At 46.2% G+C, this 18,403-nt stretch overlaps 1 protein-coding gene across 2 annotated transcripts in view; it reads left to right on the forward strand.

The window, feature by feature from the left end:
* The first annotated feature begins 6,578 nt into the window (after window positions 1-6,578).
* NAP1L1 (nucleosome assembly protein 1 like 1) overlaps window positions 6,579-18,403 on the forward strand; it is a 49,771-nt gene continuing 37,946 nt past the window's right edge. For both annotated transcript variants that reach the window (XM_048835723.2, XM_075124351.1), the window contains exon 1: window positions 6,579-6,699. The gene's annotated coding sequence lies outside the window, so the exon portion shown is untranslated. The remainder of the gene's footprint in view (window positions 6,700-18,403) is intronic.

An 18,403-nucleotide genomic window follows, 5' to 3' on the forward strand; every position in this document is an offset into this window, starting at 1 on the left:
TAATTGTGTTGGTTTGAAAGCAATCTTTATTCTATTAATTGAAAACAAACAGAGCCCTGCAAAGCAACAGACAATTCTCTTAAACCTTCATATTGCATCATCTGCACCAATCACAATTACCTCCTAGCATTACAAGCACTGCACTCCCGAGCATAGCAACAAATATTAGTGGCTTTCAGCTTCAAATTGCTGCCTCAAGGCATCCCGGATCCTTATGGCCCCTCTAATAGCCCTGGTCTCTGGCTGTTCAAATTTAGCCTCCAGGCACTGAGCCTCAGCAGTCCAGCCCTGAGTGAAGCTTTCACCCTTCCCTTCACAAATATTATGGAGCATATAGCAGGTGGATATAAGCATAGGAATATTGTCATTGGCCATGTCCAGCTTCCCATAAAGGCAGCGCCAGCGAGCCTTTAAACAGCCGAAAGCACACTCAGCAGTCATTCTGCACTTGCTCAACCTGTTGTTGAACTGCTCCTTGCTGCTGTCAGGGTGCCCCATGTATGGCTTCATAAGCCATGGCATTAACCGGTAGGCAGGGTCTCCCAGGGTCACAATGGGCATTTTGACTTCCCCTACAGTGATCTTCTGGTCTGGGAAAAAAGTCCCTGCTTGCAGCTTCCTGAACAGGCCAGTGTTCCAAAAGATGTGTGCATCATGCACCTTTCCGGACCAACCTGCATTAATGTCTATGAAACGCTGTCATAAACATACAGCTAAGTGTAGCATAAAATCCCTCCTTTACCTGTAAAGGGTTAAGAAGCTCAAATAACCTGGTTGGCACCTGACCAAAAGGACCTATAAGAAAAGAAGATACTTTCAAATTGGTGGGGGGAGGTTTTTGCTTTGTCTCTTTGTGTGGGTTCTCTCGGAGCCAGAGAGGGACCATGGGCAGGAAAAACCATCTCTTAAAACCCTGCCTGAAATAAGATCTAGGATTACAAAAATTGTAAGTAAAGCAAGGAAAGGTGTTAGATTATCTTTTGTTTTAGTTTGTGAATTTTCCCTGTGCTAAGAGGGAGGTTTATCCCTGTTTTTTGTAACTTTAAAGTTTTGCCTAGAGGGGAATCCTCTGTGATTTGAATCTGATTATCCTGTAAAGTTATCTTCCATCCTGATTTTACAGAGGTGCTTCTTTTACTTTTTTTTCTCTTCTTATAATAAAGTATGTTTTTTAAGAATCTAGTTTACCTATTTGGTTGGTATATTATTCTCAAGCCTCCCCAGGAAAGGGGGTGTAGGGACTTGGGGGGATATTTTAGGGAAACAGGAACTCCAAGTGGTCCTTTTCCTGAATCTTTGTCTAACTCATTTGGTGGTGGCAGCAGTACCCATCCAAGGACAAGGAAGGATTTGTGCCTTGGGGAAGTTATTAACCTAAGCTGCTAGAAATAAGCTTAGGGGGTCTTTCATGTGGGTCCTCACATCTGTACCCTAGAGTTCAGAGTGGGGAGAGAACCCTGACAAATGTCCACAGTGATCCACAAGTACCTGGAGAACCATTGAGAAATACCCCTTCCGATTAATGTACTTGGTGGCTAGGTGGTCTGGTGCCAGAATTGGAATATGCGTGCCATCTATCACCCCTGCGCAGTTAGGGAAGCCCATTTGTGCAAAGCCATCCACAATGTCATGCATGTTGCCCGGAGTCATGGTCTTTCAGAGTAGGATGCGATTAGTGGCCCTGCAGACTTCTGTCAACACGAGTCCAACAGTCAACTTTCTGACTCTGAACTGGTTAGCTACTGATAGGTAGTGGTCTGGAGTAGCCAGCTTCCACGGTGCAATCGCCACGTGCTTCTCCAAAGGCAGGGCAGCTCTCATTCTTGTGTCCTTGTGCTGCAGGGCTGGGGCGAGCTCATCACACAGTCCCATGCATGTGGCTTTCCTTATCCTAAACTTCTGCAGCCACTGCTCATCATCCCAGACGTGCATGATGATGTGATCCCACATCCATTCCTGCAGACCGAAGAGGCAGAGCATGCAGTACGCAAACCGTTGAACAATGGCGCCAAATGCGGACGGGAGGCACACGGATTGCTGGGATGCGCAGCAATCCATCATGGGGCACTGGAACAGGACCCAGGATGCCCCGCGACGCCCTCTGCTGTCCCACAACTCTTAGTGGCAGAAGAGGAAGCGATGCTTTGTGGGATAGCTGCCCAGAATCCACTGCTCCAAATACCATTGCAAGTGCCGCAAATGTGAACAGGCTATTGTGCAGGCAGCTGACAGTGTGAACACACAACAGCCGTTTCCCTTTAATACTCTCTGAGCAGCGCTGTAATTGCCGGTGCTGTAACTCTGCCAGGGTAGACAAACCCTAAACTTAAGTGTTAACTACCAGTTTTGGGAGAATCTGCTCTCTTTTCGCTGCCTGTCCTTTGACATTTTCAGTGTGGGCTACCCTAGGCACCTCGGGTCACATAATAGTGCATATCACATAATAGTGTTATATCTAATATTTTTCACTTCTGAAATTATCACTACAGCAGTGGACATCAGATCTTAAAATTTCTTCTCATATTTCAACTTATTTCTGTTGTTTTCTTTTTCTTGAGTTTACCAACTTCACATTAAAGCTCTATCTTCTCCACATCCTGAGATTTATTCAGGTCTATGTCTTATGCCAATTTCTATTGTATTACTTTTTGGTTTCTGTTTTCTATCTCCATGAGCAACCCTAATGTAAGACAAGAATCACAGTTTATCCCTGGAGAGTTAAAAATATTGAGAAATGAAAGATGTTGAAAGTCTATTATGTCAACGGGTGTATAATCACACCCTAGCATTTCATTGTGTCCATACCATGTCATTTTCTTTTGTCGCCTATTACTGTATTTCAAAAGTTCCATACAGTAGATTTCTTTAATTTGCTGTTTCCACTGCTTGAAAATATGCTCCTTGTGGGGAAATTTGCTCTCATTTCACAGAAGCAGAAACAAATGCAAAACAGAAAGTTAGGAGGGAACTTCATTCAAATCTACATAGGAATTTGCATGCTTTGCTAGCTCTGCCATGTGACAGTTCAACTGCACTTCTGTTGTGGAGAAATGTTTATACACTATGGGTTTTTTCTGAGTTGGTTTTCTTCCATTGTTGCTAAAAAGACACTAATTCCCCAGGCTGCCCTGGACCTCGCATCCCCCTGAAGCGTGGGACCCCCCAAAGCGTGGTAAGCCCAAACATTGGTGGAGCCGGGCCCACGTTCCTAAATATTGGTGGAGCATGGGCACCACGGGCCCATATAATTCGCCCTCTATGTTTCTAACCATCAGAGGAGAGAAGTTCTGGAACAGCCTACCAAGGGGAGCAGTGGGGGGAAAAAAACTGACTGGCTTCAAGACTGAGCCTGATATGTTACTAGAGTCAATGGTATAATGAGACTGCCTACAATGGCATATAGTCCATCTGCGAGTGCTAGTAGCAAATATCTCCAACAGCTCGTGATGGGACACTAGATGGGGGGGCTCTGACTTACTACAGAGAACTCTTTTCCAGGTGTCTGCCTGGTGGGTCTTGCTGAAATGCTCAGAGTCCAACTGACCGCCATATCTGGGGTCAGGAAGGAATTTTCCCCTGGGTAAGATTGGCAGAGACCCTAGGAGTTTTCTGCCTTTCTCTGCAACATGGGGTACTGGTCACTTGCTAGTTTAAACTAGAGCAAATGGTGGATTCTCTGTTTAAATCAGGATTTGAGGATATTAGTAACTGAGTCAGAGGTTATGGGTCTTTTACAGGAATAGGTGGGTGACGTTCTGTGGCCTGCGATGTGCAAAAGGTAAGACTAGTGATCATGATGGTCCCTGCTGGCCTTAAAGTCTATGAGTCTATTGTCTCTGGATGTATTGTTTTCATTAGATAGAGGTACAGGTGGTGCTGCAGCCCTGCAGTTCATGGCCATTTGAAAGAGAACTAAGGAAAATGCATCCCTTTGTGACATCTGGTGAGTCTTAAGCTTTTTGGTGTTATTTCACAGTTGGTTCACAGTGCGACTCATCTCTTAGCCTCTTTAGTAATAGCTGGTTCAGAGGTGAGTCATCTCTTAGCTGCATTAGTGAATTTGTAACTTGGGCCTTGTACACATCCAAAAATTGCACCAATTTAACTAAAATGGTTTAGATTGAGGGAAAGAATCAACTTAAATTAAACAAGAATAATGCACTAATTTAAGGGTGTCCATATGAGAAGGTAGCACTAAGGGCTTGTCTATATACAAAAGTTTTAAGAGGTGCTCAGCTCCTCACATAATCAGACCCTAGGACTGAAACTGTGCAACCACCAGATGGCCATATTCAGACCCATATTAAGGCAACTTTGCACTTCCCTGGCTGCACAAAAACGGCTTATACTGACAGCTGAAGATTCTGCTGCCATAGAGGAATTCTTGGCTGGTCTAGCATCTCTTCCAAGCATCCGTGAGGCTGCTCTAAATCATTCTAAGGGTCAGACCTGCACCTGGCTGGCCATAGATTTGGAGTGCGAGCAGAAAGGTGACTTATAGGAGCCACCTTTGCTTCCCACGTATTCCCAGGGCTGCTCCAGTGCATTTAGGGTTGCCAACCGTCCAGGATTGTCCTGGATTCTCCAAGAATTAAAGATTAATCTTTAATTAAAATTTATTTTGTGTGGTGAAACTTCCAAGAATACATCCAACCAAAATTGGCAAACTTAAGTGCACTTGAGGATTGCATTCCAAATATTTAGTTGGTAGCAGGGTTCCTAGTGCTACCTAATTAATGTGAACAAGGATTTCTCCCCGGCCACTGAGGAGATCCTGTAATTAGTAGATCATCTGCTACTGCAAGCTTCACAGACGCTTGGACCAGTTGTGGGATGGAAAGTTTCATGAGGAAGAAATGAACTGGCTGTTTGAATGTTAGAAAATCACCAGAGCAAGGTAACATAAGCCAGTATGTCTGCAGATTACATAGCTGCGGTGCCATTTTAGCTGCTTGAATAAAATTAACATGTTTACAATAAAATATAATTGATGTTGCAGAATAAATATTGATTAAATTACTTGTTTCAATTAAAAGTATAGCTATGCTATGGCGACACAGTGGGAGCACTGCAGCTATATCATTGTAGTGACATAGAGTAGGAAGGGGTTTTTCCATTGCTGTAGTTAATCCACCTCTTCAAGAGGCGGTAGCTAGTCAATGAAAAAATTCTTCCGTTGAACAAGTGGCAACTACATCGGGCGTTAGGTTGGCTTAACTATGTCAATCAAGGGCGTGAACTTTTTTACATGTAGCTATGTCGACCTAAATTTTAAAGTGTAGACCTGGCCTGATTCTCACATTTCATCTGTTTTTTCAAAATTCATACATAATACAGATTGTATCTCAGTTGGTACACGATCCCTCCTGCTCCTTCCTCTGTCCTTCTCTGTTATTATCATTTCCACTGTTAAATAACCTCATTTGGATTGCAAAATTTTTAGGGCATGGACATTTTTTATTTCTGTAAAATGCCTTGCAAAATTATAGCATTGCATAAATATTAAGTAAAATAAATAGTATCCCTGAGTTGTTTTTCTGGGAGCGTAGCCTATGTGAATATGATTTCCATACTTTGTTGCAGGTGAGTTTGGTCTGTTTTGGTACAGAGTGCTGCTATGGTGGCTTAAATGAACAGCCTGCATGAACAGTGCATGCAGGAAGAGCAATACAATTTATTTAAAGATTTCCATGGAGTACCATGGCACTGAAACTCATTTAAGCATCCATAACAACAACTAGCCTAATTTGGTATGGGTCTGTCAGTTCTAGTAGTCTGGTGAAGTGGACCTGGTGTGGCTGGCCAGGAGAAGAGACGAGTCCCTGCCTGAGAGCTTAGGGTGCAAGTGTTACGTTTTGCCATAAGGGGGAGAGGTTTGGATGTGTTTGTGTGTGTCACCCTTCAGGCCCTGGGGTGTGTGTATGTTGTGTTTTGGCCTGGGGAGTGCAGGTGTCATGTTTCAGCCTGCGGGGGATGTGTGTGTTTTACACTCGGGCTTTGGCTGTAGGAGGTGTGCACACATGTATGATCACACTTGGGGTTTGGTGGGGTAGCTGTGTGTGTTCATGCTGGGTTTGTGAGATCACAGTTAGGAGCTGATGATGGCTGTGAGTGTTCACAGTGTGTGTGAGGGATCACACGTGGCCCTTGGGACTGTATTCGGTAGGTTTCAGAGTAGCAGCCCTGTTAGTCTGTATCCGCAAAAAGAAAAGGAGGACTTGTGGCACCTTAGAGACTAACAAATGTATTTGAGCGTAAGCTTTCGTGAGCTACAGCTCACTTCATCGGATGCATGCCGTGTGTGTGTAAGATCTCAGACGGGGCCTGGGGGATGTCTCTTCTCCTGGCCAGCCACACCAGCACACACACTGCATGCATCCGATGAGTGCGTGTGACATGAACACACTCATCGGATGCATGCAGTGTGTGTGCTGCTGTGGCTGGCCAGGAGAAGACCCGCGCGCCTTGTTGTCCGGCCCATGGGGGGCGGGGCTGATGCCGGACAGCTCCCGCCTAGGCGCTCACCCCGGCGCGCGCGCGTTGCCTGGGGACAGGGGCGCGCGGGGAGGGGAGGGGGGGGTTACGTGGTGACGTTATTTCTATATGAGCGCGAGCGGCGGGAGCTCGGGTCTTTTTACCGCCAGTCGCGCGGCACCTCCTCCTCGCTCCTGAGTCACTGCGAGCCCCGGTTCGGCGCAGGTACTGAGGAGGGGGGAGCGGCTGGCGGGGGCCGTTGCGGAATCACGGCGCCCGGCTCTGGGCGGGTGGGGGTCCGCTCAGCTCTCGGGGGAGGCGCCCCTCAGCCTGGCCGGGCCGGGCCCCTGTTCCGGGGTCGCCGGGCAGGGGTGGGCCGGGACCGGATGCGGCTGGGACTGGGCCGGGCCGGACGGAGTCGGTTGTCCCGGTGTCTGCGCGGCGCGGGGGCCCTCCCCTCCCGCGGGGCCTTTCTGCTTCGCCCCGGGGAGCAGCGCCGGTTGGTCGCCTGCTCCGGGGCCGCCATGGCCGCTGGGGTCGCACTAGGCCGCGCTGCCCTGGGCCTGGCGCGGGGTGGGGAGAGGTCGGTCTGCCTGGTAGTAAGTAGCACGTGGGGACGGGGCTGCCTCCGACCTTCCCCGGGGCGCTGCCCCGCCCGATGCTGATGTGCGTGTGTGGGGTGGGGGGGAGAGTCGGGGTGAGCAGGGGAGGCTGTGCTGAGGTGGATTGGCCGGGGGGGGGGCGGCTGTGTGTGGGGTGTGTGTCTGTGGCGGGGGGAGGTTGTTGGCGTGGGGCAGGCGATGCCTCTGGGGAGGGTAGTGAAGGCCGCCTGGTGCTAGCTATGGCTCCTTGCTCTCTCCCCGGGGAGCGTCGAAGCTAATGTGCTGCGCAACTTGTTACTGACAGGGGGACCCAGCGATTTAGAGCCTGGCGGTGGATCGCTTGCGCTCCCTGCCTTGTCGAAGAGCTCTGTCCGCTCAGTTCCTAGCCTCCCCCGATGCATGGTATCTAGTGAGTTGAGCGCAGCCTGCTAGTCCGCTCTGGGCTTCGTTCTTGGCGCTTACTCACAATTCCATGTAAAGGTCGCGTTTAAAGTACCATTAGTGGCTGTAAGTGATGATGAGAGGTAGCTTCCCTTGTCAGAAAGGAAACTTGACGTATTAGTAATCTCCACCCCCTGGAGCAAGTTTCAAGCAGTGTTGATGGGTTGTTTTTATACTGTTACCGGTTGCATAATATTACTGGTGATATCAGAATTTAGACTTCAAAAAATCCACTTACTCCAAGAAGCCAGGGAATGCACTTACAACAGGAATTTCTATAGAAATTCAGCTTAATAAAAAAAAAATTCCGTCTCTATTTGGTTGATAAAATAACTCTCCAAAAGTGAACAGAGGGTAATCAATATGCTGATGTTTTCCTTAGTCTGTAGCCAGACATTCAGTGCCTCTGCAGCAGTAGCAAAGTGCAGTTCATAAGATTTGTTAGATTCCTTGCTGCTGTTTGGAACTTGGTGGAAGACTTTTGTACAGCATGCTGTAGTTCCTTGGGAAAAGTTACCACCAGCAGCAGCAGAGGTAGACACTGAGATACTCACAGGGGAAGAGGAATCAAAAGACCAGGAGACTGGAGTAGTGGCGGAAGGGTACCAGAGAATTCTGCTCCTCCTCACATCAGGCATGAAGCTCCGGAGGGAGAGAGAAGTGAAGATTCTTCCCTTGAGAGCAGTTTAGAGGTTCTGGAAAGTGTATGGAAGCACTATTCTTAGCAGCTTTGGATGCTAGGTTTCTTACCAGGGCCTTGCCCTGTGTGTGTATTTTGTGTCTGGTAAACTTTTCAAGCTCTTATCAGAATTCTACTGAACTTAAAATGAAATTATAGACTTGTAAATTATAAATTTAGAAAATTTATTGTTTTAATCTGTCATTCACACAAACTTGTGAAGATGTTCTCTTATGTGAACTGATGACATTCAGCGGAGCTAGGCATTGTACAGGTATGTTGCAAAGCTTCCCTGCAGCACTTCTTTCTTGATATGAGACTTGGTTATTCTAGGCGGAGACTGCATTCCTGAGAATGTCACCATATTCTATTAAATTGAATTTCTGCAAGTCAGTGACATGGTAAAAAGTTGTCCATTATCTGAACTTTCAAAATACAAAGTAACCACATGAAATAAACGTATTCATTATCAGAGAAATGTCAGAAACTAAGTACACCTCTACCCTGATATAATGCAAATTTGGATATAACGAGGTAAAGCAGGGTTCTGGGGGGCGGGGCTGCGTGCTTCGGCAGACTAGCGCATCAGTGTGTCTGGCTCCCACATGCTGCTGTGAGGGGCATGTTAAGGGTGCCAGGCCGGGACCGAGGGGTTGGATAATGGGGCCATGGGGGGAAGGGGAATGGGTTGGTTCAGATGGGGCTGCGGCGGGGCTCGGCCAGTCTGCGGCAACCCAGGGAGTGGCTCATGGCTGGAAGTTCATGCCCCAGCCCGAGTGCCTGCGGCCGGAGGGAGTGGGTCCGTGTTGTAGCCCCGGCTCCGCGCCCTGGCTGGGGGTGCTGTGTGCTCCACCGGGCTGGGCGGTTTTGCCGCCGCTTCGCTCAGCTCCTGCCTCCCTCCTGCGCACCGGCCAGAGGGTGCTGCGTGCTCTGCCAGGCTGGGTGGTTTTGCTGCCACCGCTTCGCTCAGCTCCTCCGTCCCTCCTGCGCCCCGCCCGAAACCCTCTGCCCCATTAACAAAAATGATTTAGTTTGCAAGCTTACAAACATTTTTATCCTAAAGGGATAAAAATATCTTTCCTAGTAAAATTTCAAAGCACATTATTTCTTTGTACACTCTAATCCCTCTACCCCGATCTAGCGTGGTTTCACTTATAACGCGGTAAGATTTTTTGGTTCCCGACGACCGTGTTATATTGGGGTAGAGGTGTAGCTGTTAAAGTAATAAAAACAATTTTTGGAGCGGTTGAGTGTGTTGGTTTTTTTTTTTTTTTTTTTTGGCATTATCCCAAGGGATGCAAGACACGGCTTCCATGTATGGTTCATCGCTCAGGGAATGTCAATTAAGGTCCAGCAGATGTTTCAAAACATTTAGGTGTCTCTACTGGTACAGTGTTTGAACACCAACTGATTTTGTGGTCTGCAGTCATACGGCTTTGGGCTGTGCACATGTTCTATTTCAAACTAAACTGGTTTAGGCCTGGTCAATACTTGTATGGGGAACTTAAGAAACAGCTGGATGCTGCAGAAAGTGGTAACATTTGTTGTATTTTAAATATTGTCATCCATTATTCTGTGAGCATGTACAAAATCCGATTAATCCACAAAATGGGTGGCATACTTGACTCTAAATTAATATTGAACCAATACTTCAGCCTGTCACTAGGGTTTAAGAAGGTGCCACCAGATGAAGTGTGAAAGCTGGTTCCTAATTGCTTGTGGTTAGAGCCCATGACTTTCGAGAGTAGGATGTTGAACTTGTTGTCTGGTCACTTCCTAGTTTGGGTAACTGCATTCTAACTACATTCCATCTGTCCTAAACTGTAGATTTGCTCTGCAGTATCTTACAACAGCTGTTAGTACATGTAGATCAGTTTGTTTGCAAATTGCTTTGGGATTCTTTGCACTCAAAAGTTGTGTATAACTAAAGTTAGTTAACTAAAAATAAATTGTTAATGCCACTAACTGACCCTGGCCTGCAGAAGCATAAGGTTAATGAACTAACACTCATTTCCACCTAAACCACATCTAGGTTTTAGCTTTTATATACAAATGCTTTTTTACATGTAATCCAATCAACATATGTATGGAAGATTTTACAGAAGGTGCTTGAAGACGTCTCCATTTTAGCTCCTGATTGACTTAATTGGATTTAAAAACACAATGTGGGCAGCCTGTTGAAGATTTCTTATGCGTTTAGCAGATTTTGTAGATGCAATAAAATTCAGTGCAGAGGAGGCATGTAATTGTACAGCTTAGGCCTCATGTATTCCCCAGCAGGCTGGACCTTAAATTTGCAGAAATATTCCTGAATTTTATGATAGACTAGAAACTTTGCAGCAGCATCATTTATTAGAATTGCCCAAGCATTCTAGGGGGCACCAGGAAGCTGAAAAATTCTGTTTTGGTTCTCTCAAGCCATATTTTTTTTCTTAAACCCTTCCTGTGAACTTTTTCATGTTTTTGGTGGTTTGTCCCAGTTCAGGACACACCACCTCTCTCCCCCCACAAAAAAAGAAGGAAATCTTTCAGATGTGAATTTTTCTCGACAAATTTTTTTTTTCCTGGCCAGCGCTATTTAGAGCTCGTTCAAGTGTGTGAACAGTTCAGAACATTTGAATTTCACCTGCCATTGTGTTGCCCATTCACCCAGCAGGTATCACATTAAAAGTGGGAACTTCAGAGCTCTCTCCTAATGCTGGTGCTGCGACTACACCATGCGGCAGCACTTTAATGTTGCAAGTGAAGACATACCCTAAGACAGCAGTAACTTTCCTTAGACTTCAACTCTCAAATTATCTACAAGCAAACTACCATTTAAGAACTCATGGAGCTTCAATTTCGCTCCTACTATCAAGGATAAACAAGAACTGCTCAGATTAATAAAGGACAAATATCTACATGGGCTTGTACAGAAGTCTTCTGGGCAACTCCTGGGCTGGTTCTAACAAAAGGGTTTGATTTTTTTCTACATAAAAAAAGCTTCTCTTGCAAGTTTCCATCAGATAATAAACAATTCCGTCAACAAGCGCTCAACAACCCCTCTGCTAGTTTGTAGCATTCTGAGGCTAGGTCTGTATGATACTTTACATCAGTGTAACTACGTCACTCAGGGGTGTGAACAATCCACACCGTTGAGCAACGTAGTTATACGACATAGTCCTGTGTAGACAACACTATGTCGGGAGGCGACTTTCTCCCACAGACATAGCTACCACTTCCTGCAGAGGTGGATAAACTATGCTGATGATAGGTGCTCTCCTGTCAGCACAGGAATGTTTTCACTTATGTGCTGCAGCTATGGTGATGCAGCATTTTAAGTGTAGACCTGCCCTGAGTGCTTGTAATTTACCCTTGCTGGGAAGATAGAATAGGATCCCAGACTCTGGTCAAGTGAGTAAGGAAATGTACTACAGAATTAGTTTAAAACTATGACAGACAATTAATTCTACCCCTTTATTCTATTACTGATTCAGACTCTCTGAACTGGTTCTAAAAGTGGGGTAATTAGAATGTAGGGACCTAGAATACAGGCCACATGCTCTCAATACTCGCTATACTGAACAAGCTTTAATTCTATATTAATAGAGAAGTATCGTATAATCTAGTGGTCTAAAACTAGAACTAAGAATCAGGGATTTAAACGCTAATTCCAGTTTTAACAGACTGCCTCAGTTTCTCCATTTCACCATCAATAAAAAGGCAATAATGCTGATCATGAAGGGATGTTGTGAGGGCTAGTTACATCATGTATTGGAAAAAATAACCCAAACTATCAAATATTCATCCAAAGACTTCAATGTATTGTTTATTCTCCATGCCCAATTCTGCAGAGGAGTTATCTGGGAGTTGGCAGAGATGCCAGAAAGGGATACGCACAGTGGAGCAATTTGGCAAAACAATTTAGGGCAGCTGGGGTCAGTTTAATAGTTTATCTGACAAGATCAGTTCATACCCATTTCAAAACCAGCTGAAGGAAAGGATAATGTCAGCTGGCTGTTGAGGTCACTTACAATCAAATGTGACAAAGGTTGACAATTACACAGATATCTCATATCTGCAAGCCTATGGAGCAGGGGTATGGCCTGCATGTGGCCTATCAGGGTAATCCGCTGGTGGGCCATGAGACAGTTTGTTTACATCGACTGTCCGCAGGCATGGACGCGGTTTGCTGTTCCCGGCCAATGGGAGCTGCGGGAAGCAGCATGGGCTGGCCGCCGTTTCCCACAGCTCCCGTCGGCCAGGAATGGCAAACCGCAACCACTGGGAGCTGCAGGCAGCAGTGCCTGCGGAAGGTCATTTACATCGACCAATCTTGCGGCCTGCCAGTGGATTACCCTGACGGGCCAGATGCGGCCCACCACTGCTTTGGAGCATTGTGCAACATGAAGGTGGATTTTCTTCCGCTCTCTTATAGTAAGCATATTTTTAACAGCTGTACCTGAATAAAGCTTTTTAAAAGTCTCTTAAAATGTTGAAAAGTGCTTCAAAATTAAGTTCTTCGAAGAAGTCTTTTGAAACCTAGGCAGAAAGGCAGAAAACTCGACAGCTCCAAGCCTGAAGCCACTGAGTAGCTAACTCCTCTACTGCTGGCTGCAGTTCATTCCTGTTCCCATGGAAACTAGTCTTTTAAACCTGATTTTTAAAAAGAAACCTTTCCTTTTTTCAGCAACCAATTCACTGTTTGTAGAATCAGAGAGGGTAGCCAGCAGCAGTCTTGAACTTTTGTAAGTTACAGTTACTGCAGCCTGGAAAAGCCACTATAGCAATAAACCACAACAAAAGCATGCACATATTAATTGTAAATGTCAAGTGACGAGGTCCATGGCAGAGTAAAAAGCACACCACTAATCTACTAATGATGGCCATGTTCCAGCTTTATTACAGAGTATGGCTCATTTGCTTAAAATTTTAAGAGATTCTGAGGTGATTATGGCACACAACCTTCCGCTATGAAAAACCGTTCTAGTATAACAAACTAAGTGTGGCATATAATTGAAGACTTGGGAAAGATTCCAACACTTTTACAGATTTTCCCTCTCCCACCCTATGTTGCTTCTATTAGCTTCTGTTTTCATGCCCCAAATAACATTTCCCACTCACTGATCTAACAAATGGCAATAAAAAGCCCTAATTCACAAACAAAATCCTTAAGCACTGGTGCATGGGGATGTGAGCAAAAATATCTGAGGAGCCAGCCATAATGGGGTTTTGAATCCTCTGTAACCTCATTCATAACCATAGTTGCTAAAACCCATTAGCTACCCAGTGTTTTGCAGCTTTATATTTTTAAAGCTTATTACTATTTGGCAGCGGGATAACTCAGTGGTTTGAGCATTGGCCTGCTAAACCCAGGGTTGTGAGTTCAATCCTTGAGGGGGCCATTCTGCCTCAGGCTGCTCTCCCAGCCAGCAGCACCGTCTGTTGCCAGCCTGCCCCTTGCTTTCCCCTCCTCTCGCTCCATGAAGGCAACGGCCAACAATCGTCATCCACCAGCCGGTTCCGCTCCCACTCTGTTCTCCTGCTTGTGCCATATCACGGCAAGCATGGAGCCCGCGCAGATCACTGTGGCAGTTGAGACAGCTCTAAACACCACGTGCAGTATATGCAGAATGAGAACCTGCAAAAACAGGCGAGTAGGCGACAGCAGCGCAGTAAGGAGAGTGATGAGGACATGGATACAGACGTCTCTCAAAGTACGGGCTCCGGAAATTTGGCCACCCTGGTGTTACTGGGGCAGGCTTATGCTGTGGAACGCCGATTCTAGGTGTGGGAAACAAGCACAGACTGGTGGGACAGCATAGTGTTGCAGGTCTGGGATGATTCCCAGTGGCTCCGAAACGTTTGCATGCGTAAGGGCACTTTCATGGAACATTGCGACTTGCTTTCCCCTGCCCTGAAGCACATGAATACCAAGATGAGAGCTGCCCTCACAGTTCACAAGCAAGTGGCAATAGCCCTCTGGAAGCTTGCAACGCCAGACAGCTACCAGTCAATCGGGAATCAGTTTGGAGTGGGCAAATCTACTGTTGGGGCTGCTGTGATGCAAGTAGCCAACGCGATCACTGAGCTGCTGCTATCAAGGGTAGTGACTCTGGGAAATGTGCAGGTCATAGTGGATGGCTTTGCTGCAATGGGATTCCCTAACTGTGGTGGGGCAATAGTCGGAACGCATATCCCTACCTTGGGACCTGACCACCAAGGCAGCCAGTACATAAACCAAAAGGGGTACTTCTCAATGGTGCTGCAAGCACTGGTGGATCACAAGGGATGTTTCACCAACATCAACGAGGGATTGCCGGGAAAGGTACGTGACGCTTGCATCTTTAGGAACTCTGGTCTGTGAGAACGGCTGCAGCAAGGGACTTACTTCCCAGACCAGAAAATAACTGTTGGGGATGCTGAAATGCCTATAGTTCTCCTCGGGGACCCAGCCTACCCCTTAATGCCTTGGCTCATGAAGCCATACACAGGCACCCTGGACAGTAGTCAGGAGCTGTTCAACTATAGGCTGAGCAAGTGCAGAATGGTGGTAGAATGTGCCTTTGGACGTTTAAAAGCGCGCTGGCGCAGTTAACTTACTCGGTTAGACCTCAGCAAAACCAATATTCCCATTGTTATTACTGCTTGCTGTGCTCTCCACAATATCTGTGAGAGTAAGGGGGAGACGTTTATGGCGGGGTGGGAGGTTGAGGCAAATTGCCTGGCTGCTGATTATGCGCAGCCCGACACCAGGGCAGTTAGAAGAGCACAGCAGGGTGCGCTGTGCATCAGAGAGGCTTTGAAAACCAGTTTCATGACTGGCCCGGCTATGGTGTGAAAGTTCTGTTTGTTTCTTGATGAAAACCCTCCCCCTTGGTTCACTCTACTTCCCTGTAAGCCAGCCGCCCTCCCCTCCCCCCCCCTTTGATCACCGCTTGCAGAGGCAATAAAGTCATTGTTGTTTCACATTCATGCATTCTTTATTAATTCGACACACAAATGGGGGGATAACTGCCAAGGTAGCCCGGGAGGGGTGGGGGAGGAGGGAAACACCAGGTGGAGTGGGGGAGGAAGGGAGGACGAAAGGACATGGTCACACTGCACTTCAAACCTTATTGAATGCCAGCTTTCTGTTTGGGCAGTCCTCTGAGGTGGAGTGGTTGGATGCCCAAAGGTCCCCCCACCGCTTTCTTGGGAGTCTGGGTGAGGAGGCTATGGAATTTGAAGAGGAGGGCAGTTGGTTACACAGGTGCTTCAGCGGCAGGCTGTGTTCCTGCTGCCTTTTCTGCACCTCAACCAGGAGGAGATTAGTCTTTAAAAAGAGACATTTTAGAGAGCAATGGGTAAACTCTTTCACAGTGAACCAAGCTGTTAACATTACATAGCACGTGTGCTTTCTTTACAAGGTTGCATTTTGCCTCTTATATCGAGGGCCTGCCGGTATGGTGTGAGAGATCACGCACGTAGGGCCAGCGGGCAGCAGAATTCGGCTTGCAGGCAGACCTGGTAAGCCACAGTCTTTTGGCTTCTTTAACCTTCCTAACGTGTGGAAATGGTTTCAAACAGCAGCACCCTCATTCGCATACCAAGCACCGTTGGGTTGGCCCTTTAAAATGGGTTGGCCATTTAAAAGGAGGGTCTACAGTTTTCGGGTTAACGTGCAGTACAAATCAAACTAAGCCTCCCTTCCCCCCCACACCCAATTCTCTGGGATGATCGCTTCACCCCTCCCCACATAGCGTGGCTAACAGCGGGGATGACTTCTGTTCAGCCACAGGGAAACAGCCCAGCAGGCACGGCCACCTCTGAATGTCCCCTGAATGAAATTCCCCTATTTCAACCAGGTGACCAAAATATCCCTCTCCTGAGGATAACACAGAAAGGTAAAGAACAGATGTTGCTTGAGTGCCAGCAAACAGCAGGACCATACGCTGCCATGTTTTCTTATGCAATATTCCACACTACGTGCTGCTGGCCTGCCGTGGTAAAGTGTCCTATCATGGAGGACAGAATAAGGCTGCCCTCCCCAGAAACCTTTTGCAAAGGCTTTGGGAGTACATCCAGGAGAGCTTCATTGAGATGTCTCTGGAGGATTTCCGCTCCATCCCCATACACATTAACAGACTTTTCCAGTAGCTGTACTGGCCGTGAATGCATCCCAAATCTTCAGGGCAAATTAATCATTAAATGCGCTTGCTTTTAAACCGTGTATTATATTTACAAAGGTACACTCACCAGAGGTCCCTTCTTCGCCTTCTAGGTCCGGGAGCCTGCCTTCGGTGGGTTGGGAGGGTATTGTCTCCGGGGTGAGAAACAGTTCCTGGCTGTCGGGGAAAACGGTTTCTCCACTTGCTTGCTGTGTTCAACCTCCTCCTCCTCCGCCTCCTCATCTTCCCCGTCCCCAAAATCTCCATCCCTGTTTTGGAGAGTCCATTGACGGAGTCCACGCACAGGGCTGGGGTAGTTGTAGGGGCACCCCCTAGAATTGCATGCAGCTCATCATAGAAGCAGCATGTCTGGGGCTCTGACCCAGAGCAGCTGTTTGCCTCTCTGGTTCTTTGGTAGGCTTGCCTGAGCACCTTAAGTTTCACGCTGTCCTTCTGCAGGTCCCTGTTACAGCCTCTGTCCTTCATGCCCTTGGAGATTTTTTTCAAATATTTTGGCATTTTGTCTTTTCGAACGGAGTTCTGATAACACGGATTCGTCTCCAGTACCTCCCGTTTGGTCCATGCTGGAGCTCTTTTGCGATTCTGGGACTGCATGGTCGCCTGTGCTGATCAGCTCACCAAGCGGGCTAAACAGGAAATGAAATTCAAAAGTTTGCGGGGCTTTTCCTGTCTATCTGGCCAGTACATATGATTTGAGAGTGCTGTCCAGAGCAGTCACAGTGGAGCACTCTGGGATAGCTCCCGGAGGTCAGTACCGTCGAATTGCGTCCACACTACCTCAAATTGGACCCAGCAAGCTCGATTTCAGCTCTAATCTACTCGTGGGGGGGGGGGGGGGAGTACAGAAACGGGGTTTAAGAGCCCTTAAAGTCGCAAAAAATGGCTTTGTAGTGTGTACAGGTGCAGGGCTAAATCCGACCTAAACCCGTAGTGTAGACCAGGGCTAAGATGCTGATGTCCAAAGCTAGCACACGGCCATGGACTTTAAGGAGCTCAACTGATCTCTGACCTGCCATTGAAACTCTTGACATATCTCCAGTCTTACTGCTAACTCATTACAACAAATAGAGTTGTTACATGCAGATTAGCTGTAGAGGATGGTGTTTGGTTCTGTCCTCTGATCTCAGTGGACCTATTTTAATTACCTGAGCTACTGACCTAACTCTTTTTGTAAGTGTATATAATAGAACAATTAGACACAAAAAATTAATAATTTTGATTATATCTGATGAGTTATGTTTGTAGACTATATACATAAGATTTCACTGATTTTAATAATATGGAAAATATAAAGCCTGTACTCCTTTTAAGATGATTCAGGAAAAAGACTGATGCAGATATTATTTAATGAGACACAACTTTTAGGTTTTTTACTCAAACTAATTAATTGAATTTGCTGAGAACTAACACATCCTTCTGTACTCAAAGCATAAGAACTATAAACTTCTGGAGGATAATCCCATGTTTTTATAATACAGAGTGAATCTATGCTTTAAATGCAAAACAGAATTCAGCCTTAACTATGGAGCTGCATTTGGCACTTCCATACTTTGGTTATGTAACATATTTTTCTTTGCTGTGAGTCTTTAATATTTCTAGCATCGTGCTCATTTAGCATGAACTCACATTTTAATCTACTAATTTAGTCAAATGTATGTTAATGACTTCAATACCGTTTTTGGTTAAAAATGTTTTTCGGCCACTATTAAAGTACCAAAACCAAAACTTACCAGTGTTTCAAGTGTAATTGAAAACTGTCTCAATTGTTTCATTAAATTTGATGTTGAGATCATATCCTCTTTCTAAAATCTTCTTGATTTTTAGATTCCTTTAAAATAAAACCAATCAGACTTGTGAATTTATGGATTGAATGTGTTTGCAGGCAAAATACACTTCAGTGCAGAAAACTGTTACTCTGAAGCAACAGCAGTTGCACAACTGGAGGAAGGGGCCACTGAGCCGCCTTGCTTGCATGTGAAGTCAGGTTAGGGGCAACTGTGACTACTTATCTCCAAAGCAAAGCAGCAGCATACCTCATGAACTTTTGAGTATTAATA

This window comes from Caretta caretta, chromosome 1, assembly GCF_965140235.1.
Source record: "Caretta caretta isolate rCarCar2 chromosome 1, rCarCar1.hap1, whole genome shotgun sequence".
Lineage (NCBI taxonomy): Eukaryota > Metazoa > Chordata > Testudines > Cheloniidae > Caretta > Caretta caretta.